The sequence below is a fragment of the Herpailurus yagouaroundi genome, unplaced genomic scaffold (genome assembly GCF_014898765.1).
Source record: "Herpailurus yagouaroundi ecotype Mexico unplaced genomic scaffold, PumYag 163, whole genome shotgun sequence".
NCBI lineage: Eukaryota > Metazoa > Chordata > Mammalia > Carnivora > Felidae > Herpailurus > Herpailurus yagouaroundi.
Window position 1 is genome coordinate 19748971 of NW_024412404.1, and position 24978 is coordinate 19773948.

Genomic DNA, 24978 nt, shown 5'->3' on the forward strand with positions numbered 1-24978 from the left:
CTGCTCACCAACCTACCCACAGCTTTCTAGTACAGAGGGTCGATCTGCTCCCCACAGCCCGGGCTCTGGGCACCTCCCTCAACCACCTCTGAGGAAGCCAGGGCTCGGCACCCGAGGCAGGTTTCCTGGGGCCCCTCCCAAGCGAACCTCCACCAGCAAGTTGGACAAAGAGCTTTCCCGAACCGTGGTGCCTGAAGCCCGTGCTCCGGGAACGTCCTCTCCCGGAGTGATTTTGGAGCCAGGCCAGGGGGGTGAGGGAGGCAGAAAGGTGCCCGGGGCTGGAGAGAGCCCCGGTTGGTGACGGATTCGGGTGACGACAGCCTCCCCAAGCAAGGGCGCTTCTGAACTCCGGGGGCGGGGGGATGCTTCCCTCATCCTTTTGGACGACTACTTGGAGCCATAAGTAACCTCAGCAAAAACGAGGCCTCAGCAAGCCACTTCTCTGTGACAAGCATCCACCCAGGCCGTAGACACGTTTCTGCTGCCACTCCACAAGACGGACAGGGCGCCAGCGGGCAGGCGGGAAGGCCCCAGTACAGGCAATCACCCCATCTCCTTGGTTCGAAGCTTTACCCGTGTATCATGTTCCCTGTAGCCATTTTATTTTTGAAGACACTTCTAATCCTTCCTCCCTAATGAAAGCCCTAACCACCCCCCCCCCCCCACACCCCCACCCCAGAGAGCTACACGTCTGCTCCCTCGACCTGACCATCTAGACAGGATGATGTCAGCAGCAGCGACTCAAGGGACGTGTGTACATATGTAAATGAGAAATAGAGACACGTTAACAGATGCATTCATTTCCCTTGGAATGTGTATTGTTTTTATTTTACGGAACAAAACGAAACAAACAAACAAACAAAAAAAAAAGGCTTGAAACTCCATCTTAACGTGAAAAAAACTAGATCCTGTTAGCGTTTGTGAGGTCTCTCTCCACCTTTGTCTTATGTAATATACTCTGCCCCTGTGTGGAAAGGCATTTTTGTTCTGTTTTGTTTTTTATTTTACCTCCATGTACTATTTAGCTTCCGGTGTACTGGTCCTGCCACCTGTGTATTTTTAGGGTGCTATGGAAATAATGAAAAGAAATGGGGATTTCAGACGAAAATTGTAACCAAATTCATACTTTGTATAATTTTTGATATCATGATTGCAGGTGATTCACATGTCCACACATAAACACACCCACAGCGCAGCCTGAAGTAACCCCCACAGACATTGTCATCGTCTTTGTACATCTCTGTACAATGCAACCATTTCAAACTTTAAACTGGTCAGAAACCTAATTGTGATTTCTAGTCTTGCAAAGCTGTATGTAGTTAGATGATGTGACAACCTCTAATATTTATCTAATAAATATGTATTCAGATGAAACCTGTATATTAGGTGTTCATGTGGTTATTTTGTATTTAAAGATCAAATTATTTGACTATTGCTAGACATTTCTATACTCTGTTGTAACACTGAGGTATCTCATTTGCCCATGTTAATTGTTTTCTAAATAAATGGACAAAAAACGAAGGTTTGGCGAATTAGCTATTTTGTGAACTTTAAGGAGCGGTTTGGGGGTTTGTTTCTGCTTCTAAACCACCACCCCTGCCTGATCACCTGGCAAAACGAAAACAAAACAGAAACAGTAAGCAAGCAAGCAAGCAAGCAGGCAGGTGGTTTGGTGTTGATCTGGAGGAGCCCCTACCTCGGGTGTCCCTGGAGGAGACACTGGCGTGGCCAGGTGAGCATGTTCAGAGCCCAGAGCCTTCTTCCGGCAGGATCCTGATCTGCGGCAGGCCCCGCTCCTGACAGTGGGACAACCAGGTGGGGAGGGGACCCTGAGCAGGGCCAGGCCCCGTACGGGCTGCTGGGGACTCAGGGAACGTGTGCCATGCTGGCCGGGGCTCTGAGAGCAAGCCCCTTGCGGATTTTCTGGCTTTACAGACCGGGAACCTCTTCGTGCCAAGCTCCAGAGGGTGCTGTGCAAAAGCAGCCAGAATGAAGAGCTGGACCACTGACTCAGCCACTCTCCTCGTGGGCTATCCCTCTCACCGTCTCCCTCTGGCCACCCTACTCCCCAGCACCACCGCCCCCGACCCTATTAGGGGACCTTGGGTTTTCTCTTCTCTGTGACTGCGCTTTACATGGGGTTCTAGAACTACCTACCTGGGCCACTGTCCTAACTATCCTCAAAGAAAGAAGTGGGGGCTAGCAGGCTCCCCAAAATATATCCCCTGGAGTGTGTGTGGGAATGTGTGTTAGGAGAGTGTGCAGGTCCCCTAAGTGTGTGTGTGTGTGGGGGGGGGGGGGGGGGAATATGCAGTGGGGGATATGGGTGCTTCTGGGGCTTCTCCAGGGTGGCCAGTTTCTCTTTTCAGTGGGAGATGGAAGGAGAGGGGGGAAGGAAAAACTGACATTAAAAATGGAATCCTGGGTGGCGCCGACTTCAGCTCAGGTCACGATCTCGTCATCTGTGAGTCCGAGCCCCGCGTCGGGCTCTGTGCTGACAGCTCAGAGCCTGGAGACTGCTTCAGATTCTGTGTCTCCCTCTCTCTCTGCCCCTCCCCTGCTCACGTTCTGTCTCTGAAAAATGAATGAACCTTAAAAAATTTTTTTAAAAAAATGGAATCCTGTTGGGGCGCCAGGGTGGCTCAGTCGGTTAAGTGTCCGACTTCGTGTCTACCTGGGTCATGATCTCACGGTTCGTGAGTTCGAGCCCTGCATCGGGCTCTGTGCTGACAGTGCGGAGCCTGCTTGGGATTCTCTCTCTCCCTCTCTCTCTGCCCCTCCCCTGCTTGCATTCTCTCTCTCTCTCTCTCTCAAAATAAATAAGTAAACTTAAAAAAACAAAATGGAATCCTGGTCACTGCTAAGCCGCAGGCACTGACTGCCTTCTGCCAGCATCACGAGGGCCGGAAGCATTTTCTCTGAGAGCAGACACCCCGGTGGGTAGCATGAGTGAGAAGGGCCCACCCCAGCCTCCCGTCGACTCTAGGGCAGTGCTTCCCCACAAGTGGAGGGACCTATGAAAGCCCAGTTGGGCTGTGACCAGCATTTAGATGAGGACTAAGCAGAACACAGAGCAAGGGTGGAGATTGATCATGAAACATGCGTTGCAGTTTGTGTGTGTGTGTGTGTGTGTGTGTGCTGAATCATGATGTGAAATTAATTCTTACTTGTGGGCTGTGGTTGAAAACAAAAAGTTTGAATGCCATGGCCTTGAAGGCAGGAAGTGGGCAGGGGGTGGGGAGGGAGAGGCAGGGCGGTATGCTCCTCTAACTTTGCATAAAAAGCAAACCGTCCAGGCATTCCAGCTGCAGAGCCTGAAACCCGTAGTGCAGCTAAACACAGGCCTGGGGGGGCCTGGCCAGGCTGCGTGGAGGCCTGCCCACCCCGCCCCGCTAGATTCCCCAGGGACTGGCCTAGACTAAGAAGTCCACGGGAAAAGCCCGAGGAGGGCCTGGCTCAGGGCTGCGTGCAGGTCGCAGCCCCCGGGTGTGGGGCCACACATCACATCCTCCAGCTCCTGCGTCATCTTGGGTTTCTGTTCTTTGAAACCCACCCCTCAAAGCCCCACCCTGAATCCGATGACTGTCCCTCCACATAAGGCCATAGGGTGCTGTTGGGGAAAGTCACTCAGTCCCACAGGTGGATGCCACGACAAAGCAGTGTCTCTAGTCTCACCGAGACCTCAGAACATGGTCTCCTCCCCCGCCCCCGTCCACCCACGTCCCTGTACTCCAGCCACCTGCTCAACCACGCCCATCCCACTCTAAGCAAATTACCCAACTATCACCCAGACCCCCCACCTGCTCCCCCACCCACAACCCTACCTCCACCCTCCCCCGGGCTTATCTTCTTCTGTCCAGGCCCAGAGGATGTGGCGTCCTTTCTCCAGTCAGGGCCAGCCCCTCCCCCAGCCCCTGACACCCCTACCTCCTTCTCTTCTGGGTGGGACTTCATCAGGTGGCCCCTGTACCTTCCTGTATCTTCCCCGAGTGTGGAGCTTTAGGCCCTAGGGTTGTGAGGTCTAACAGCCCGCATCCCCACCCTTTGTTGGCCACCTCTCCCCATTCCTTCTCATGCGGACTCCTGGGCCGAGGAAACTGCCCACGCTCACCGTCTTTCCTTGCTCACTCGCCATCCTCGACGCCCTACAGCACACATCTCAAAAGTTCCCTGAAACTTCTCTAGCAAGCTCACCTGTGACCTCTTGGTTGCTAGAGCCCCTGCTGCTCTTGGAGATCGGCCCTCACGACTGCATTTGATAGTTGCCATCCTCCCTTGAGACTCTTCTCTTGGATCCCGTGACAACACCCCGCGCTGGGTCTTCAGTTCTCCTTGAGTGCTTCTGACCGTGCCTTTTGTGTCGTCTTCATGGGTTCCTGCAGTAACTAGGTGCTGTGGAGCTCCTGCCAGCTCTGTATCTGGCACCCATCCCTCCACTGCTAAGGGCGTTGACTGCCTGCAGTTCACAACTGCTCTTCACCAGGGAATTGCCCTCAGCAGACTGGACCTCCTTGCCTGGGAGGTTACCCACTCCCCCACTCCCACACACACCCCTGCCAGGAAGCCCGCAGCAAAGACTGAGTGCTAACAGCACAGCCTCTTTGCTGCAGTGCGGTTCGTGTTCCAGAGTCTTCTTTGTGGATCAGGCCAGACTTTACTGTCCCCTTCCCTCTTCTGCCTCACGACCTCCCTTGTAGGTTTCTCCCGAGAGACGTCCCTCAATGAATCACAAGAATCTGAAGGCCTGTCTCGGGCTCTGCTCCTAGGCAACCAGACCTAAGGCAGCGGGTGCTGGGAGCGGGCCTGCGAGCCAGCCTCTGAGGACAGGATGCTAGGGATAGTCACTGACCGGACGGCAACGGTGCCCCATCCCCGGGGATAGCACGGGCATGGGACAGCCATGATTCGCTATGACTTCCACCTGCAGAAAACTGGTAAGGGGGCTGCACCATCTGGGGCAATCTGGCATTTGGGAGTTAAGAGGAAAGAGTAAGCATTAAGCCTATGGAATGGAGTGGCCATTGCTAAGTGCCATCGACTCAAGAAAGGAAATTGCATTCTCAAATGTCTTACTCGGCCATTTAAAACAAAGTGTGAGGGGCGCCTGGGCGGTTCAGTTGGTTAGGCGTCCGACTTCGGCTCAGGTCATGATCTCACGGTCCGTGAGTTCGAGCCCCGCGTCGGGCTCCGTGCTGACCGCTCAGAGCCTGGAGCCTGTTTCAGATTCTGTGTCTCCCTCTCTCTCTGACCCTCCTCCGTTCATGTTCTGTCTTTCTCTGTCTCAAAAATAAATAAATGTTAAAAATAAATAAATAACCAAAACAAAGTGTGAGAGTCCGAGGAAAACACTGAAGGAAGGAAGCATCAAAGCACGAATCTCCTGCAGCTGGAGTGCAAATCAGGTGAGGACCTCACCATAGGGGTCCGAGAAGTTCAGAAAGCACTCCGTGCTTTGGCCAGGCGTCCTATGCCAAAATCAGGCCCCTCACAGGGGAGGAGTGAGACCTCAAGACTTGGGACGGGGACGGTCGTACCACCTGTGCCAAATGTCTATTGCCACTTGGAGGGTCTATTATAACCAGCTGGCAGAGAAGGAAAATTGCTGAACTTGGTTCACAGATGAGACACCTTGGGGTGTGAGTGAAAGCCACAAGTGGAGCCCCACTCGAGATGGAAAGACCGAGGCGGAAGGGAATCCTTCCACTAGGCAGGGACCTGGGCAGGACACCTGGCCATCTATTTTGCATGGAGAGAGAAGTGACCTGAAAAGGGGGGCAGATACATACTCCTGGGCAGTGGCAAGTGGCTTAACCAGTTGGTTAAGGGTGTGGAAAGAGCAAGATTGGACTACCAGGGACAGGGAGCGCGGGGAAGGAGGCGGGAGGTTAGGCCGATGGAAGCGGGCAAGAAGCGTGCGGATCCACGTAGCACATTTTTACGTGCACCAGAGAGCCTCCGCCGCAGGTAACAGCAGACAACCATGGAGGCGAGACAAATGGGCCAGCGGACGTCAGCCAGTCTCTGTTCTAAGCCCTCTGCCCCCACCTAGGCTTGCACAATCTGGGCTCGGGACCAGAGTGTCGTGGAGACAGAGACCAAGTTACACGTGAGCCCACCAGCTTGGGTTTCCTCGCTCGACCCCCTGAGACGTGAGCACCCCGTGAGGAGACCAGCTAGCCCCTCGGTGGCAAGTTTATCACCTAGGACCTCTTCCACCCTAGAAAGGGCAGTGGTCCACCCTGTCCAGGATCGGTGCCTAGTCTGAGAATGGGTCTGCCTCTCCTTCTTATGGAGCCTTAGGTCGCCGCCACTGTCTGAAAGCTCACGGACACGGGCTCCCATACAACATCACTACAGACAGAGAGAGCCTACTTACAGAAAGGCGGTGGATACATTCTGATAGGTTCCACTGGGTGCACCATGCCGACCTCATGGACGGTAGAATGGCCTCTTCGAGATGCAGCTGAGGTACCAAAGGGGTGGCATCCTGGGAGAATGGGCTGCTACTCTCCAGGTCACACTGCCCATGGCAAAACAATGACCACCCTGTGTCTGCCAACAGGCAGACAGATTAAACTCAATGTGAGAAGCAAGTGGATCTGAGCGGGGCAAGGGGAGGACTGTATGAACACCAATGCTCCACCCAGATCCCCTCTGCTGGGCCCAGGCACCCCTCCCCCAGCTGTGGGAGGATGGACCCTTTCTCTAGAGAATGGCCCTGAGGAGGCAGGAGCTGCGTCATCTGGGAAGTTGCACCCCCTTGGGGGCAGCCGGCAGCCCACAATGACCAACGCAGAGTATGAGATGAATGCCAGCCCCCTTCCTTCAGGAGAGACTACTCTGTGATGCGCTCATGCTCTGAAGCCCTCGCTCTGGGATCAAGCCAAGAGGGTCCTCTCCCTGCCCCACCCCCCTCTTACATGTGGTTTCAGAAGAGCCAGCCCACAATCCATCAACTTCACAAGAATCCGGGTCTCAGGCTCTGCTTCCGGAGAGCCCCATTCAAGGCAACAGCTCTTTGTTCTCGCATTCTCCAAATATTGGTCTTGCCCCCTTGTCTTAGTTGTCTTAGTCTGCAATTTCTCTGTGTGCATCTCAACCTCTCCTATGACCTTAATAACCAAGCTTTTTTGCAGTTCGTGCATGCTTTTATTAATTTTTAATAGTTCATTTTTCCAACAACGTTGAAGTAGTCGAAAAATATTGAAAACCTGACAAATAGGTATCATAAAACTTACATTATTTTAAACTTAAATATTTCATTTATACCCCAAGCAGAATCTATTATCATTTTACTTTCCTGTCTTCAGTGGAAGCAAACACATCAATAATATCTTAAAAATATACATGTTACCTATCTGCTTTTCAACTGAGATTTGCCGTATTTTATCATTTCTCATAATCTAGTGACAAGTTTAAATAATTTCAAAGTGATAGCAGGTTACTAAAACCTCATTCGCAGGACCCCACTGTGTCTATTATTATTAAAGAGACTATCAAGACCACTTCTGAATTTGGGTAAGATTACACTAGGCAAAATTTGTGACTCAGGTTTAGAAGAAAAAACATGATGGTGGGTTTTTTTTTTTTTTAAATGTATGAAAACTGACACCTGCATCCCCTGATTTATACATTTCCAATTTCTTTCTTTTTTATTTTCTCATTCAGATATTATATTCATGTATCTTGCTAAGTTTTAAAGCACTAATGACTTGCCTCCTTAAATATCTATCCAGTCCGACGTCTTATTTCCATCCCTAATGCTGTTACTGTCATTCAAGACCACTGTCAGTTCCCATCTGGATAATTCGCCACTCTCTCCCCTGTCTCTTTGCCCCCAGTGTTGTTCTCTTCAGATCCATTGTGACACAGACTTCTGTCACTCACTCAAATTTGGTTCCCCTAAGCTTCTGGGCACCTGGAATGATTACACATCCCCATTCCTTCTAGGCGGGGCCCATGTGAACAATTCTGGGAAATGGGTTTTGAGCCTACATAGTGTGGGTCACCTCTAGGCCACAGCATTTAGTTACCACCGTGAGGATCCCCAATACGCCTGTCCCTGCCATGTGACAAAGAGGCTACGTGTTATAAAGAGTACGGTTGCAGGATGCCAGAGCCTCTATGAGCCTGAGTCCCTGAATGGTTTCTGGAGCCAAGCATCCCACTGATCTATGGTGGCAATGTAGCTTGAGTTAAAAAGAAAAAAAAAAATCTTTATTAAGCTAGTGACATTTAAGTGTTCCTTTCCTTTTTTTTTTTTTTTTTAGTTTTTTTTAATTTCTTTTTTTCATAAGACTATGTATTTATTTTGAGAGAGAGAACGCACTCGTGGAGGGGCAGAGAGGGAGAGAGAGGGAGAGAGAATCCCAAGCAGGCTCCACAACTGTCAACACGAGCCCGATGCAAGGCTCGAACTCACAAATCACGAGATCATGACCTGAGCTGAGACTGAGCCACTGAGGTGCCCCTAATTTTTTTTTATGTTTATTTATTTATTTTTGAGAGAGAGAGAGAGAGAGACTCTGAGAGTGCATGCGTGCAAGAGAGCAAAGGAGAGGCAGAGAGAGAAACAAGAGAATCCCAAGCAGGTTCCTCACCATCAGTGCAGACCCCGACCCGGGGCTCTGTCTCATGAACAGTGAGATCAAGACCTGAGCCAAAATCAAGAGTCAGACGCTTAACTGACTGAGTCACCCGGGTGCCCCGAGTGTTCATTTCTTACTGCAGCAAAAAACTAGTCTTTTCTGCCTCGTACATCCACCCTTACATGACTAGCTACTGCTAACCGTACAGCCATTTACTGAACATTTGCTACCTGTCCGGTACTATACTAATTGCGTTATTTGTTTAATTCTGTTTTTTCATTGCAGCACAACCACAAGGCCACGCCATTTCATAGAAGAGAGGAGTGAGAAACAGACAAGTAACTTACTGGGAGAGGATGTTCCAAACCCTAATGTCTATAGCACCAGACAGGGAAAGGTCAGGTGTAAGGTACAAATACACGGAAATATTCCTCACTTTCATTAAGACATACGCTCTCTCCCCTTGTTCCCCCAAGACAGCACCCTCTTGGCTTAATGTTCATTTTGATACGAGACATGGTGTAGCAGTCTTCTAATGTTTCTGTACACAGTTACCCCAAACTTGACTTAAAACAACACCAATGTATTATATTCCATTCCTGAAGGCCAGAAGTACCAGATGGTTCTCACGAGGGTAAAAGCCTCTAGGGCTTCCTTAGGGAGACTCTAGGGAAGAATCCATTTTCTTGCCTTTTCCAGTTTTCAGAGGCCGCCCATGTTCCCTGGCTCATGGCCCCTTCCTTCCACGGCCAGTGAAGTCTTTGTCACTTCTCGTCCCTCTGACACTGACTCTTCCGCCCCATATTCCACATTTAAGGACCAGCCGGGATCATTCCGCCTTCTCAAGGTCAGGTGATAAGCAACCTTAATTACATCTGTAACTTTAATTGCCCTTTGCCGTGTACTGTGACATATTCACAGATTGCAGGCATTAGAGCATGGACATCTTTGGATGCCACTGTTCTGCCTAGACACGGATACAGAGAATTATTTCTCTACTGTAAGAAAGCAATAGTGAAAGTTGCTGCTGAGGCACGATGTGCCCGGGCATCAGTATCGGGCAGACAGTTGGGAGAAGGTAGAGATTGTGGACAGCCAGCAAGCATCAGCGGTGACCAAGGGGCGTCTGCTTCTCTAGGTGTTTGCTGCCAGGTCAAGGTGCCAACCCAGTTGTTGGCTGATTTTCAAATTTTCCAAGAGACTCTGGAAATGCAGATTTTTTTTTTAATGTCAACAAGCAAACCATATGCAAAGATGCCGTGTGCTCCAAATAAAGCCCAAGGTGGGCTGCATCTGACTCAATGGCCCTTAGTCCTTGACCTTGACCCGGGGCCATATGCTGGTTCAAGTGGCAGGACTGAGATGCAACCCCAGAGCTGTGGGACTCCAGAGGGCAAGGCTTAACCCCATGTTCTGTACCTCTAGATCTCCTGGAGAGACCCATTCCTGCTTATAAGCCCTTCAGAGGTACCCATGGTCTGCAGATCTCAAGACTGGTCCCGTCTCCCACCATCGCAGCCCTGAACTTCACTCTCTCCTTAGCCATCATTGCATACCACCCTGTTTCTCCCTTCCATATCTCTGCCGATGACTGTCCCCTGTCTCTGAACGGCACGCTAGACTTTTGCCTACCCTTCCCCTCTTTCCCTGGCTGCGACTGAAGGGTGGCCGTGTTTGGCCCACACGACCAAACCCCCCTCTCTCTCAGCCAGCTAGACCAAGATAGACACACAACCCAAAGGATTAGCTGGCCAGTGACCCATCACATTACCTCCTTTGCTCAAGAATTTGGCCTGAGATGAAAAGGCTGCGGGGTGGCCGCCTGCGGCCCCAGTTGGGCTGGAAGCCTGGCCTCCTCTCTGAACTCTTCCAGCTTATAAAGGCTGTCTGTTGTTAGGCCCCATCTTTGCCTGGAACTTAATCCCTCCCCTCCAGACTGCATGAATACCTTGTACCTTCTTATGAATTGTCTGATATCAAAAGTTAAGTCTTCTGACCCCTGCCACTAGACCAAAGGGAGATTTCTAGCTTTTAACTAAACAGACACCTGTTACAATGAGAATCCGTGTCCGGCAAAGATAAGGTCTCAGCTTTCGTGGGCTTGAGAGGCTCTGAGGTCCGACCAGGGGTCCTTTCTCCCGGCCCAGTGTCGTCCCCACGAGGCAGGAAAGACCAGCCAGAACTGGCGAGACAACTAACACATAAACCTGCACACACTGCCCTTGGAAGCACCCCAGCATCTCTCTTTAGGTTGGTTTTGTAGCCTGACATCCGAGGTGGTTCCTGGCTCCTTGGAGAGGACGTTTAATGTCCTGCCTTGCAGCAAACACCCCTCCCTTCTGGGCACAGTACCAGCTTATTTTGGGGAATCATTCTGTTCCTCTTTCTGCCCCTTTCTGATATGTGAGCTGAGCTATGCTGCTGTAATAGATAAACACCACACAATTAGTGGCTTAATATAACGCCCACGTCATAGCTCAGTGTGGGTATTTCTGGTTGGGTGCCATCTGTGTGGTCACTCAAGAACTCAGGCTCTTCTCCTCTCTTAATTCTGGCCTCTTTCAGTCTTGGAGCTCTCTGAATTAGGCTGGCAGATGGGAAAGGACAGGGGTGTCCCACAGGGAGTGAGTTTGCGGGCCAGGCCCACATTCTACTGATCGGTACTCAATCGCATGGTTATACCTAACTGCCAAGGTAGCAGGAAGGAGTTCAGAGAGAAGGCAAAGATCTGAACAAACTCAGCCTAAGAGAGAATCCTAGGGAAGGATTCTGCTTGGTCAGCTGGGCTCTGTGCCCACTCCCTGGACCAGTCACGTGGACTAGAAGGCAGGGTTGCGTCAGTACCCATGGGTTTGATGAACCCTCAGTCGCTGTATCAGTTAACCTCTGCTGCATAACAAACAGCTCTTTATTATTCATAGCCTAAAACAACTACTTATTTTTCCCATGAGCCTGTGGGTTGAGGAGCAGTTCTGCTGATCTCGGCCGGGTTCTAATCCCGGTTGGCTTGCTCACGTGTCTGCAGTCAGCGAGCAGGTTGGTTGAGGATGGCCTCGCTCGCATGTCTGGTAGTTGGCTTGCAGTCAACTGGGGTGATGGGGTAACTGGGCCATGTGTGTCTCATGGCCCGTCGGGCTAGCCTGGGCTTGTTCAAATGGCCGTGGCGGATTATGTGAGATGAACAGGAAGTCCGCAAGACTTCTTAAAGCTCAGAATGGGGACAATATTACTTCTACCTCATTCCTTTTGTCAAAACAAGTCACAAGGGCAGCCCCGATTCAGGGCATGGGAAAACAGACTCCGCCTCCTGATGAAGAGAACTTCAATGTCACGTCGCAAGAGGTGTGAATAGAGGGAGGCGATTGCAGGGCGTACAACTGCAATCTACCACAGCCAGATTTTGCTACATGGTTCCATGGAAGTTGACAACAGCCCTACTTTCCAATCTGTCATGACTGGTCTCGGGACGGGCCCAGAACCACGCGGGAGCGATCAGAATCCTTCCTTGGTTTTTCCATTCTGGTGCTAGAATGGAGAAACTCTTTTCCTCCGACCATAAAGTTCTGGGGGTGTGAGTCTGAAAGTATCTGGCCGTCATGTCTCAGGCCACATGGAGAAGGAAGACTGCAGGTGAGGGACCGTGAGCCTGCCATGCAGAGGAACAGAGAAAAATGACCGAGAGAACAAGGATGGCTCTCGTATTTCCCAGTCACACCCATGACTTCCTCGGTTACATGAGCCGGTGGTTCTCCTCTTCTCTAAGCTAATTTGAATTGGGTCTCCGCCAGCCACCACTGCAGCTTCTGGAGAAACAACCTGACAAATGCAAGCTCTTCCTTTTGGAATGACCTAAACCAAAACCTATAATTGCTGCAGGATTAATTTATGAAGGGGCCCTGAGAGAGATATGGACTTGGGCAGGGCTGGTGCCAGCCATCCCTCCCCACAGCTACGCCACCCCACCCCAAGAAGGGTGAGTCTCCTGGGGTCCACGGGAGAGAGGACCTGGGGACTTAGAAACTCCAAAGTCAACCTGGGTAGAGTCTCAGAGCCTGGGATCATAGCAACCATCTCAGGGCCGAGGATCGTGGGGTCCAACATCCTAGGCTTTTCTGAGTTCCTGCATCCAGACTGCATGCTTAGAAGATTCCATTGCGGCTCGACAAAGTAAGACAACTAGTGTATATGTGAGTGAGTGAGCTTTGGGTACCAGCAGCAGAAACCAACGCCGATTACCCTAACAGAAGGATAAGGGCATTTGTTGGTAGGATGGGGGCGGGGGGGGTGGGGGGTGGAGAGGAGGGTGGAGAGGCTGGGAAGGAGGAATGGAAAATGAGCTTGTAACAGGCAGGAACACCACTCCAGACAGGCTTCGGGAGCAGGAACTGGTAGCACAGCTTATCAGGCACAGCTATAGGAAAGAGTGAATGAATTCCTGTGGCTTTTTGTTTCCTGTCCTGGTATCACATCCTGCTAGAGAACATCTAGTTCTTGGTCAAGCTGAAGGCACAGGCAAAACTATTCCCCGCTTCCCTCTACACAGGCCTCTGAGGAAGATTCTAGTAGAAGGTGCCTCGGGGACCCCATCAGTTTATACCAGGAGTTCATAAACTGTGAGTCCAGAGCCAAATCCCAACCAGGTTCTTGTTTTCAGATCCTGTACGCTGAAAACGGCTTTCACATTTCTTAGCGGTTACATTTTAAATGATTACATAAGTACTTACATCATAGTCTCGATTTTGCCTCTTGGCCCCTTTCGAAACCTAAAATATTTATTGACTGGCCCTTTAAAAAATATTTACAGACCCCTGGCTTACACAGTGGGGCTCAGGCATCTAGACATATTGATCCACAAAGACAGAAGCCGTAGAAGGAAAAAGATCTCCTCCAAAGGAAGTCAGAGAGTTGGTAGCAAGGGGAAAATTGTGGGAGACCAGACAAAGTCTGGTGTGTGTGTGTGTGTGTGTGTGTGTGTGTGTGTGTGAAGGCATGCACGCATGTCTTCAGGCACAGATGTCTCCGCACCAGTTCTGTGGTCTGGGAAGAAACTTGGCAATGGAAGTGATATGATTTGGAGAGGATGCCCTTTGTTGTCATTGTCAAGCTAACAGAAGAGATACATTGCAATGCAGTCGGAGCAGGGAGGAGTGAGAGCCCTCTATGCATCAATCAACATCAAGGTGACTGTCAGGAAAAAGGTTGAGTCTATGTCAAGTGGAGAGACGTGGATGTGTCTTACAGCTTCGGGAGCCTTCAGCTACCATGAAGAAAGTCCAGCTCTCGGAAGCTGCCGTGTGGAACAGCCACATGGAGTCCCACAGAGAAATCGAGAGATGCCCACAGAGTCCTGGCTGTTCCAGCCCCACCTGTCTGTCTTTGCAGCTTCGGCACCAGCCATGGGAGTAAGGAAGTCTTCAAGATGACCGCTGCTCAGTCACCACCTGGCTGAGTCCGCAGAAGACTCCGAGAGAGAACCGCATAGCTGGGTCCAGTCAACTCCCAGATTCATGAGCACAACCAGTGGTGGCTATTACTGGAGCTGCTGTGTGGGCCTAGTTTGCACGTAGCCACAGGTCATCAAGCCAACAGCATGGAGGGAATTCATCTTTTCCATGCAGGTGTGCTGGATTTCTATTTTAGAAGAACACGGGCTTGGAGAACGGAGGGATGGGGGTAACCCTTCGCCATCCTCCCCACGCATGGCCGCCAGGGCCAATCCAAACAGGACCCCTGGGATCCTGAGTAGTGCAAGGACTGTGGGGCGGCGGTGGCTTCTTCATCAATGTGACCTCTTAAGTGAGCAGGGCACCTGCCCCCAGTGGTGTGCAGATGGAGAAACGGGAACATATCCCACGAGTCCCTTTTTTCCAGGTTCAGGAGTCCCAGGTATGGGAGCTCCCTTACCTCTTGCCACAGCAGGAGAAACAGGGATGGTGACAGGACCCCAGGCGGACAAGCCCACCAACCCTTGGGTGCCTGGAAAGATCCAAGGACGGAGGTCACATAGAGGTCTCAGATACCCCACACTGCCTACTGAAGACCCAGGCCAGCCCCTGCTGCTGCCAGGACAGACCAGAAGGAACAAGTACAAGGAGTAGCCAAGCATCCAGAGGGCCGTGAGGAAGATGTCACTGTGAAGGGTGTTCTGAGCCATGATCCACATGTGAGCGTTAATCACACCGTGAAGGAGGCATACTTCCAGTCTCCTCCTCTGTGGCTTTCCTTGTAAAGTGCATATCTCCTGGGAGAGGAAGCCCAGAGGACAACCTCATGCTCAGGTGTTTGTGACTCACCTGAGTCAGGCTGAGGGCCGGGAAGGAGGCTCAGGTGATACCCAACCCTGCCACATGCCGACCCAGCTGGAGTGACACAAATGCCTACAGATAGTGACTCACAGGGCCAGCCCCTCCTCCATGATGTTGATTGGGCCTGGAATCCCTTCGTGGTGTGGGGACTCCAAGCCAAAGCCTTCAGAGCTGACCAGACCACAAAGAACCTTCCCAGGGCAGAGAGAGAGAGAGAGAGAGAGAGAGAGAGAGAGAGAGAAACCAGCTGTCAAAGTATTATAGACGGCCGTGAGACCTTGTGCATTGCAGACATTCTCCAGGACCTCAGTTACCTGATCCAGGTAGTGGGCACCCCATTCACGACTCCCCACTTGAAGTTCAGGGCAAGTGAGGGGGCAGAGAAGGGCAGGGCTGCACACGTGTTCTGTAAGCTATGGAGGGAAGTGCACGTGGAGGAGGCATCATCCTTGCTCTGACGTCAGGAGAGCTGGTCCCAGGTTCCCACCCCATGGAGCCTCCAAGCTTGTTGGGAAGGCAGACGCACCCCCATCTTGTGAAGGTCCAGAGGGGTTAGTGTTCAAACAGAAGGGTATATGGCACTATGGAAATGTCAAGAAAGCCAGCAGGGCAGGGGCTGGGCACAAGCTTCACCTTTACCAAGCGCCCAATTAATATTTGTTTATACACATAGCCATATAAGCTCCATGAGGGATGCAGTCCATTTTGTTTGCTGCTGCGTCCCCAGTGCCCAGAACAGAACCTTGGTATACAGCAGATGCCTAATAATTACGTCAGCGAATGCATGAATGAATGAATGAACAGAAGAGAGGTAGGAGAAGGCTGTCAGGTGAGCGAACCACAAAGAATGAGTCAGAAGTGACGTGGAACAACAGTTCAGGAAGAAGAAACAGTATATGCAAACACTCAGGTGCATGCCGGTACCCAGCGTTTCTGGAAATGGAAGAATTCTCACCGTGCCTATAGAAGAGGCACTGGGAGCTACAGAATTTTTTCGGATGTTTTGGATACCACAAACGTATACTATAAAAGCATAATGACTTCACACATCATCAATACAGAGTGTGATGAATTTTGCACACATAACCACCACTGAGAACAAGATACAGAGCATTTCCAGAACTCCAGGAGACTACCCCCTTCCCTCCACCCCCACCCCTGAAAATCACCACTATTCTGACTTCTCTGACCATAGATTAGTTTTACCCGCTCTTGTACTTCTTACAGATGGAATCATACAGTGTATACTCTGGCGTTTTCTGCTCATGGAACCATCTGTGAGATTCACCCAGGCTGCTGTCAGCATCAGCAGTCTGTTCCGTTTGTCTTGCTAAGTGGTGTTCCACTGTGGATGTACCACAGCGTATGTATCTATTTTACTGTTAGTGGGCATTTGGGTGGTTTACCAGTTTGAAGCTTTTATGAACAGTCCTATAAAGTATTTGCATAGACTCACATACTCTTTTCTCCTGGAGACATGCCTAGGACTGGAATTTCCGGCTCATAGGAGAGCATATTTTTAGCTTTAAGTAGATAACTACCGGGGCACCTGGGGGGCTCAGCTGGTTGGGCGTCCGACTTCGGCTCAGGTCATGATCTCTCAGTTCGAGGGTTCGAGCCCCGCGTCAGGATCTGTGCCGACAGCTCAGAGCCTGGAGCCTGCTTCGGATTCTGTGTCTCCCTCTCTCTCTGCCCCTCCCTCACTTGTGCTCTGTCTCTGTCTCTCTCTCTCTCTCTCAAAAGTAAATAAACATTAAAAAAAAGTTCAATAGAGAATACCAAACAGTTTCTGAAGGGATCGTACAACTTCCTCTAACAACATAGGAAAGTTCCTGCCATGCTATATCAGCCCCAACCCTTTTTAATTCCTGCTCTTCTAATAACTGCATAACAATACCTCCTTGGGGTTTCTTCTGGCTTTCCCCTATTGACTAATGATGTTGTGTGCCTTTTCATACGCTTGTGGATCATTTGGATGCCCTTTATTTGTGTGAAATGCCTGTTCATGTCTTTCGACCAGTTGTTTACTGGGCTATCTTTTCGTGCTGTTGTATAGGAGTTCTTTGTATCTACTGGGACTGAACTTTTTCAGATATGTGTGTTATGAATACCTTCTCCCAGGTTGTGGCTTTAGTTTTTATTTCATTTTTAAAGGATGTCTTTTGATGCCCAGAAGTCACTGACGTTAATGAAGTCCAAGTTTATGCTTAGCGCTCTTTGCATTCCCAGTAGGAGATCTTTGAGAAGCCTAGGTTTTGTGCTGGTAGGGGCCCGGCTTCCTTTCTGGTCTCCTTCCCGTGCAAGACCCAGTCAGTCATTACTCACCAGCTGAGGCAGGCCAAGGGCGAAATACAGGCTGGCACCACCCGCTCCCCACCCCCCCCCCCAACAGGTGGAATCTGTGTGATACTCCTCAGACACTCCCAGCTACCCAAGAACAAAGGAAAGGGGTTTGAGTGCTTGCCATGGTGATGTGGGAAAATGTGGCAAATGAAAAATTAAATTCCCTTACTGCCTGCAGTCCACTGACAAGTCCTTGAGACCGTCAGAGTGACCTCCCTCTAGGAGCTCAGCTGCCTCGATGATGACACTTTGCTGGGGGCAAAAGATAACCTTGGCTTAACATTGTCCCAACCTCAAGGATCCTATAACTCTGCTTCTTTTATCTCAACTGCCCCAAGATATATGCTGGCAACCATGCTCCAAGCTATATGCCCCCCCCCCATATACATCTAAAGGGTCTCATGACTGAGGTTTTATTAAATGGTAATAAATGATGTTTCCCTAGCAACACCTAGCCCCTCAAGGTCCTGGAAACCTTGCTTCCAAAATTCCTTAGAGACTTACTCTATCCCTGACCCCCTCCCAACCTGAGGGTATATAATGAGTTACCCATCAGGACCGCAGTGCAGCTCTTCCTGCCTATGGGTCCTGTTCCCATGCTTTAATAAAATCACCATTTTGGCACCAAAGACGTCTGTAAGAATTCTTTCTTGGCCATCGGCTCTGGACCCCACGAACGCCTCATCCCCCCAAAACTTCATCACATCCACCCATTTACCCTTCGTCCATCCTCCACCGCTATGCACGTACTCATCCACCCATCTATCCGTTCATCCACCAACTACTTCCTGCCATCACTGTGAGCTGAGTGACGACAGGCACGAAGACACTGAGATTGTGGCAGAGTTATTCAGATGAACGACACCCCCAAGGAGCTCATGATCTGGTGGGAAAAATACACCATCCACAGAATCCTTGACCGATTTCCATCTAGCCTCGCGTTGTCCCGAAGTCTGCAGCTTTTATTCAGTATTCTCCAAAACATTCATCTGTCCCTGTTCCGTGACACTCTTTCCAGTACTTGCAGATCGTCCAGTTCCCATGGCTCGGAGCTACAAATAGCAAAGGTGATTCTCACTTCCCTCATTTTAGATATTTTTTTAGGTTTATTTATTTTGAGAGCGAGAGAAAGAAAGAGAAAGTGCAAGTGGGGGAGGGCCAGAGGGAGGGGGAGAGAGACAATCCTAAGCAGGATCCGCACTGTCAGCGCGGAGCCCAACTCGGGGCTCGAACTCACGAGACGTGACATCACGATCCGAGCCGAAGTCAGACGTTTAACCAGCTGAGCCCCCCAGGTGCCCTCCTGTTAGATAGTTGATTGACGTGGCCTGAGATGGCAGGCGGCCCTGGCCCAGCACTGGCTCAAATCCTGCTTGTGACTGGCCCGCGCTCAGAGAAGTGGCCCCCAGCTGGGGGTAGGCACCCCCAGCCCCCTTGGGTCCGACCGGCCAGCGGTGGATGCTTGAAGGCTGGCCTTGCGGGACCAGCCGATGGCCCGATCTGGCAGTGGGCCTGCGCAGGAGCTTCGGTGGTCTGCTGGAGCTGGCTGAGAGCGAAATGGGGGCTCGGGGGGAAGGGTGGGGCACAAGCTACCGTGTGGAGTGATGGCCTCCTGCCTGGCTGAAGGAGATGGACTTCCATTCCCTCCTTGTCTCCTCTCCGGTCAAGCTGGGACCGGGGGCCTGAGAAGCTGAACCCCTCCTGGAGGCCCCTCATCGAGCCTCTAGCCTCTAGCTTGCAAATGCGCCGCTGCTCCCCAGCCCGGACCTCTGCCAGCCTCCCTCCCCCAACCTCTTCCTAGGGGCAGTGGTTCAAAACCAACTAAAACAATGAAGAGCCTGCTGGCCCTGATCCTGACCAGCCAGGGCCTGGTCACTCCTCTGTGATCTGACCGCCCAGAAGCCCTGGCAGGCCTGGCTGCTGTCCTGCCTGCACAGCACCTGCCCTGTTGAGGACACTGGTCCTTTGTTGGAGGAGACGACTTGTGGGGACTGCCCTGAGGAGGGGCTCAGTCTTGTGGGCCAGGCTGGCGCCAGGCAGGACCAGGATCCTCAGCAAACAAGGCCTCCTACATAGCAGCCCGCTGGGTGGGGGCAGGACCGGGTGTAGCAGTCCAACCGCAGGGCCTGACGGGCCTGGAGCAGGGGTGGGGGACCCGAGGGTGGGCCGGCCCCAGGCCCTACCCTCAGGACCCACACTGTGCACTCACATTCATGCAGAGTCCCCTCCCCGTCTCCCCACCTCTCTGCTCCAGCCTGGCCCCTCACCGTGACCCTGCCAGGTCTGCCTCAGGGCAGACCACACTTACCAGGGGTGACTGGACCCACCCCTCTGGTCCCTCAACAGGCAGAGAAAGCCTGAGAGTGAACCCAGAAGCTTAGGGGTGACAGAGACCCCCTGCCTGACCTGACGTCAGCCCTTTGTGGGCTCTGTGGCCATGCTGATTGAGAGGCGGATCTGAGCTGAAGGGAAGATCATTCCCACCCTTTCTCTGTGCCAGTGCCTTACCTACAGCTTCTCACTAGACCCCTACAACAACTTTCAGAGATTGTACGGCTAAGAACAACACAAAGTGACTTCCCCAAGGCTGCCTAGGCAGTTGGCAGGGACACCCAGTGTGAGCCCAGGCTGTCTGATTCTAGATCCCATGTCCCTAAATGTTTGGTGCAGTGGTAGAGGGTAGAGGCCACAACGGTCAGCTCGGGAATCTGCTCCTAATCCCGTAGGAAATGGGAATTACCAGTGGATTTCACAGGCAAGAGATGTGTGTTTTAAGAATGATGGCTCCAGACATGGTTTGGGCCGAGGGATCAGAGACGAAGCTGTCTCAGTAACCCAGATGCAGCCATGGACGGCGTCCTGGGCTTGCCCTTTGGGAAAGAATTTGAGGTTGGGTGGCAAGGAGTGTGTGAGCCTTCAAGGTCAGACTTGTCAAGGCCACGCTCCTCTGTAACAACTGCACACAGTGGGGATACATGCTGGCCTGGCCTTTTCAGCCACCTGTGCCTGGGGCTCCCGTGGGTGAGCCCAGGATTGGACAGATCTGCACAGGAGCCTGGGGCCCTCCCTGCCCAGTCCTGCTCCCAGCTCTGTCTCTCACAGGCACGGCCTCCGGGGAAACCCCTGCCTCTGCTTCTGCTTCCAGAAAGCCTACAGGACTTTGACAACAGCAGCAGTGGAAGGGGGAGCAGGGGTGGGCTGGAAAGAAACTCCGTCTCCGTGCTCCCGCTTACCACTGCCATCACTTCTGGGACCCCACTCAGCCTCTCGGCACCCCGGTCTCCTCATGTGAAAAACGAAGCTGATGATGTCTGGAGCTATTTCCTCGTGCAGTCACTTACGGGCTTCAGTGACTGAAAGAACAGGAAGGACTCGGCACTGTGCTTAGATTAACGAAGGTACAAAGGTATTAAGATATCAGTGTTTGTTCCATTTGCAATGGATAATTTACTTTACTGTAAGCTTCCGGGGAGCAGGGACCGGGTCAGGCTCGCTCCCTAGCATATGCACAAATCTTGATGCTGAGTGATGCTGAGTGGCTGCTCCATTTAAGGTTTGCTAAATGAATACATGGGTGGCATGGAACAGGCCAGGTAGAGGGAAGTATCAAAGGCAACACCCAGTTTGCAGTTGGGGGGCCCCGGGCAGGTGGCAGGGCCGTTGTCCGACATCTGGGGGAAGGGGCGGTGAGTGCAGAGACATCATGAACCCTCAGTTGGCCATGTCGTCTGGAGATTCGGTAGACCCATGAGGTTAGGTGCCCAAGTAGGGCTCCTGCCAGGCCGTCCGGTGTCCTCTGCGTCTCCCTACCAGGCATTCTGGCCGACTCCAGCTACACAACAAAGCACCCCAAGCCTCGTGGCGTGAAACCATAGCGATCATTCATTATTATCAACTCTATGGCTCGTATGGCTGACAGGACCCAGCTGGGTGGTTCTCACTCGGGGCTCCCAAGTGATTGCAGCCAGAGGGGCCCGGGGCTGGAGTCCTTTCAAGGGCCCCCCTCATGCACATGTGTGGCAGTTGGGACCCCAGCAGGGGCTGTCAGCTGGAGTGCCTTCAGGTGGCCCCTCTGTGTGGTCTGGGCTTCCTTACGGCATGGCAGCTGGGCATCGAAACAAGAATCAGGTGGAAGCCATGCTGCCTTTGGTCAAGGGTAGCAAGACATATGCAGCCTTACTCGTGCCACATTCTGTCAGTTAGAAGTGCGTCCCCCAGGCCAGTCCATATTCAAGCAAACGGGAAAAAGACTCCACCTCTCGATGTCAGGAGTGGCAGTGAGATTCCAGGACTTATTTTAAAACCACCCCATCAAGGAATCACGGAAAATTCAGCCCCCTCAGACGCTAGGATGAGTCCTGTTTCTCTCTCTCTCTTTTTTTTTTAAGTTTTTCTAATGTTTACTTATTTTTGAGAGGGAGGGACAGAACGTGAGCAGGGGAGGGGCAGAGAGAGGGAGACACAGAATCCGAAGCAGGCTCCAGGCTCCAAGCCATCAGCACAGAGCCTGACACAGGGCTCGAACCCACGAACTATGAGATCATGACCTGAGCGAAAAGTCGGACACTTAACCGACTGAGCCACTCAGGTGCCCCCTTTTCTTTTTTTATTTTCTGTTTCTCTTATTTTTTATTTTTTTTTAAGTTTATTTATTTTGAGAGGGAGAGAGAGCACAACCGGGGGTGGGTGCAGAGAGAGAGGGGGAGGGAGGACCCCAAGAAGCTGCGCACATCAGCACAGATCCCAACATAGGGCTCGAACTCACAAACCGGGAGACCATGGCCGGAGCCCAAACCAACAGTTGGCTGCTTAACCAACCCAGGTGCCCCTAAGTCTTGTTTCTAATGGGTGCATTTGAGCAGCTCGAGTGATAATTGGCCTGGCCAAAGAGCTCAGCATCTGTGGCATGTAATTGAGTCTTGATAATTGCTGCTCCGCGAAGAAGTGAATGCGTGAGTAAGGAAGAGAAGCAGGGAGAGTGACCCAGGTCCTGGGCAGCCTGGAACCCAGCCTCAACTGACCTTGCATCTAGCTGTCATATTTGGACCATGGATTGTCCCCCAGTCTTCTGTGTTCTAACTCTGCTGGGCTATTCGGACTACCTGGATGGAAACCTGCCTCCCTCTCCCCAGAATTTGGCCTTGTCTCCAGGCCCACATCCTGGGGGACAGATGTCAGAGCCCTGTTGTGGAAGGCCATCATTTGCCGGTGGAAACTCCAATCAAGTCTTCTCCAAGACCCTAGCACAGGTCAGTCAGTACCTCCCTCGCTGCGGGACTTCTCAGATGCCAGCTGACGGTTTAGACTCTCACATAGCTGCCCCTCCAGAGATGTTCAGCCTCATGCCAAGGCCCCTCCCAGACTACCCCTTCCAAGCCCAGAGCGGTCCTGGGATTGGGTGAGAGGCAGAGAGAAGAGACAGGCCAAAAGATAAAGCCCTGGCAAGTCCACTCAAAAGGGCCAGGCAGGTGGAAAGAGGACCGAGAAGGTGATGAGAAGGAGTGATCAGAGAGGACAACGGGAACCCAGGAGACACCCAAGGACAGCCTGGTGCCAGAGAGAGCAGCCTCTGATGAGGGCTGTGTTGAAGGGCACTGGTCAGTGGCTGCAGTGGTGGCCTCAGGAGCAGCCACTATAAGGAGCCAGGAGAAGCCATCGGTGAGATGAGTATGGGTGGAGTGAGGAGGGCAGAGAGCTGAGGGGTGAGCAGAGGTGAGTACGCAGAGGTGTTTGCCAATAATTTCATCACCGCCTTAGAGCCTGCCCACAAGCCTTGCAGCCTGGAAACCTTGAACTTTCAAGGGCAGCACCCCGGGAAGCTTCTCCAGTTGATGCAATCAGAGCCCAGAACATTCCAGGCTGTGTGGGTGTTTCTCCAGAACAGGCACCAACAAAGGTCAAAAACCCTCTGTGATCGGGACGCCTGGGTGGCTCAGTGGGTCCAGAGACTGGATCTTGGTTTCGGCTCAGGTCACAACCTCACAGTTTGTGAGTTCGAGTCCCGCAGCAGGCTGTGTGCTGACAGCACGGAGCCTCTTCACGGAGCCTGCTTGGGATTCTCTGTCACTCTCTCTCTGCCCCTCCCACCTCTATCTCCCTCTCAAATAAATAAATACAACTTAAAAAAAAAATAAACCCTCTGTGATCCTCTAATAACAGCCCAAGTCCTCAGGTGGGAGAGGCATGCAAGGACTCCAAGCCCACCCACTGTACCCCTCATCACCTGATAGGGTCCTGGGTGCTCTGAGAGGTTCCAAACTAGAAGTCTTCAGTTGGTCCCAGCGGGCGTCCACAGGCGCTACACACAATAGGGGTAGAGAAGTGAGGTGGTGCCTGTCCCTTGAGGAAATGGCCAAGTAACAACAGTACCAGGAATAGGGATAGTAGTGGTCACTATTCATTGAGTACTTAGCATGCCGGACAAAGCACCTTACAGACATGGCCCCATAACAGCCCAGAGGTGGAAGGCAGAGGTCTACGGGCCCGCTACCTATAGTCTGCAGGTACAGAACTAAAGTCTATGAAGGGGGTTCCCAGCTGGAGCCTCAGGGGGATTTGGCACATCTGGGGCTGCCTGGTGAACGGGTAGCCTGGGCTGAGGAGTCTCCTGAGTGACGACTGGAGCCAGCCTGGTCCAGGAACAAATCTCCGTCATCAGAGGGAAAGACGGTTCCGAATTCGTTCCGCCAGCGGTAAGCAGAACCGGTCCCCCCAGTCCTGCCTCTAGGAGGTTCCTGGCTGAGTTTTATGGGGTTTGGGAGGCTGACAGTACAAAAGGAGGGGAAAGAGAGGGCTTTCGCTAAAACCTTTGTGAGAGGTCGAGGCCCAACTTGAAAATAAGGTTGTTGCTGTTATAGTTAAGATGAGGTCGTTAGGGTGCACCCCAGTCCGTCATGACTGGTGTCCTTATAAAAAGGGGAATTTTGGGCGCAGGCGTAGGGGGAAGACGGCGGGAAGGCACAGTTGAGGATGCCATCTACAAGCTGACGAGAGGGGCCTGGAACAGACCCTACCCTCGCAGCCCTCAGAAGGAACCCATTCTGCGGACAGCCCCGTTCTCCTGGCCCCCAGAACTGTCGGACAAACTTCTGCTGTCGAAGCCCCTCGGTTTGGGGTACTTCGTTATGGCTCCTTCATGGGGGCAGAGCAGGGACGGCCCTCATCAGGAGCAGACTGCTTTTAGGGGTACATGTGATGCCTCCCTGGGGTGGGGGGCAGGAGAGCTTGTGGGAAATCTGAATACCTGGTCAGCAGGTAGAGTTGGGTCTGAGATCTCATTAATACTGTAATCCTCCCCGTATGGCCACGCTGGTGAGTCTGCATAGACCCGCTACGATAAGAGGGCAGCAACACCACCGCCTTCAGTGAGGGAGGAAGCACATCGGCAGCAGTGGACTCGGGGTGGGGGTGGGGGTGGGTCAAAGCCCAGTTTGTGTGCTGGAGCCCTGGCTGGGTGTTAGTGGGGCCCCCCCTAGGATGCAGGCACCGAGACGAGATTAGAGGTGAAAGAAAAATATTAAAGGAAATGCCTGTGGACGGAAATGGGGTGGGAGAAGGGGTCTGACCTTGAGAGAAGGAGAGAGGGAGGGAAGGAAGTGGGGGAGGGGAAAGAGAGGGAGGGAGGGATGGGGGAGGTTCAGTTGGACGGATTCCTCTCGCACAGCCCTTGGGGAGCCCTCTAGCCAAAACCAGTCGTCAGAGGGGTAGGCCGCTCCCAGGAGCCGGCCTTCCCTACCACCCCT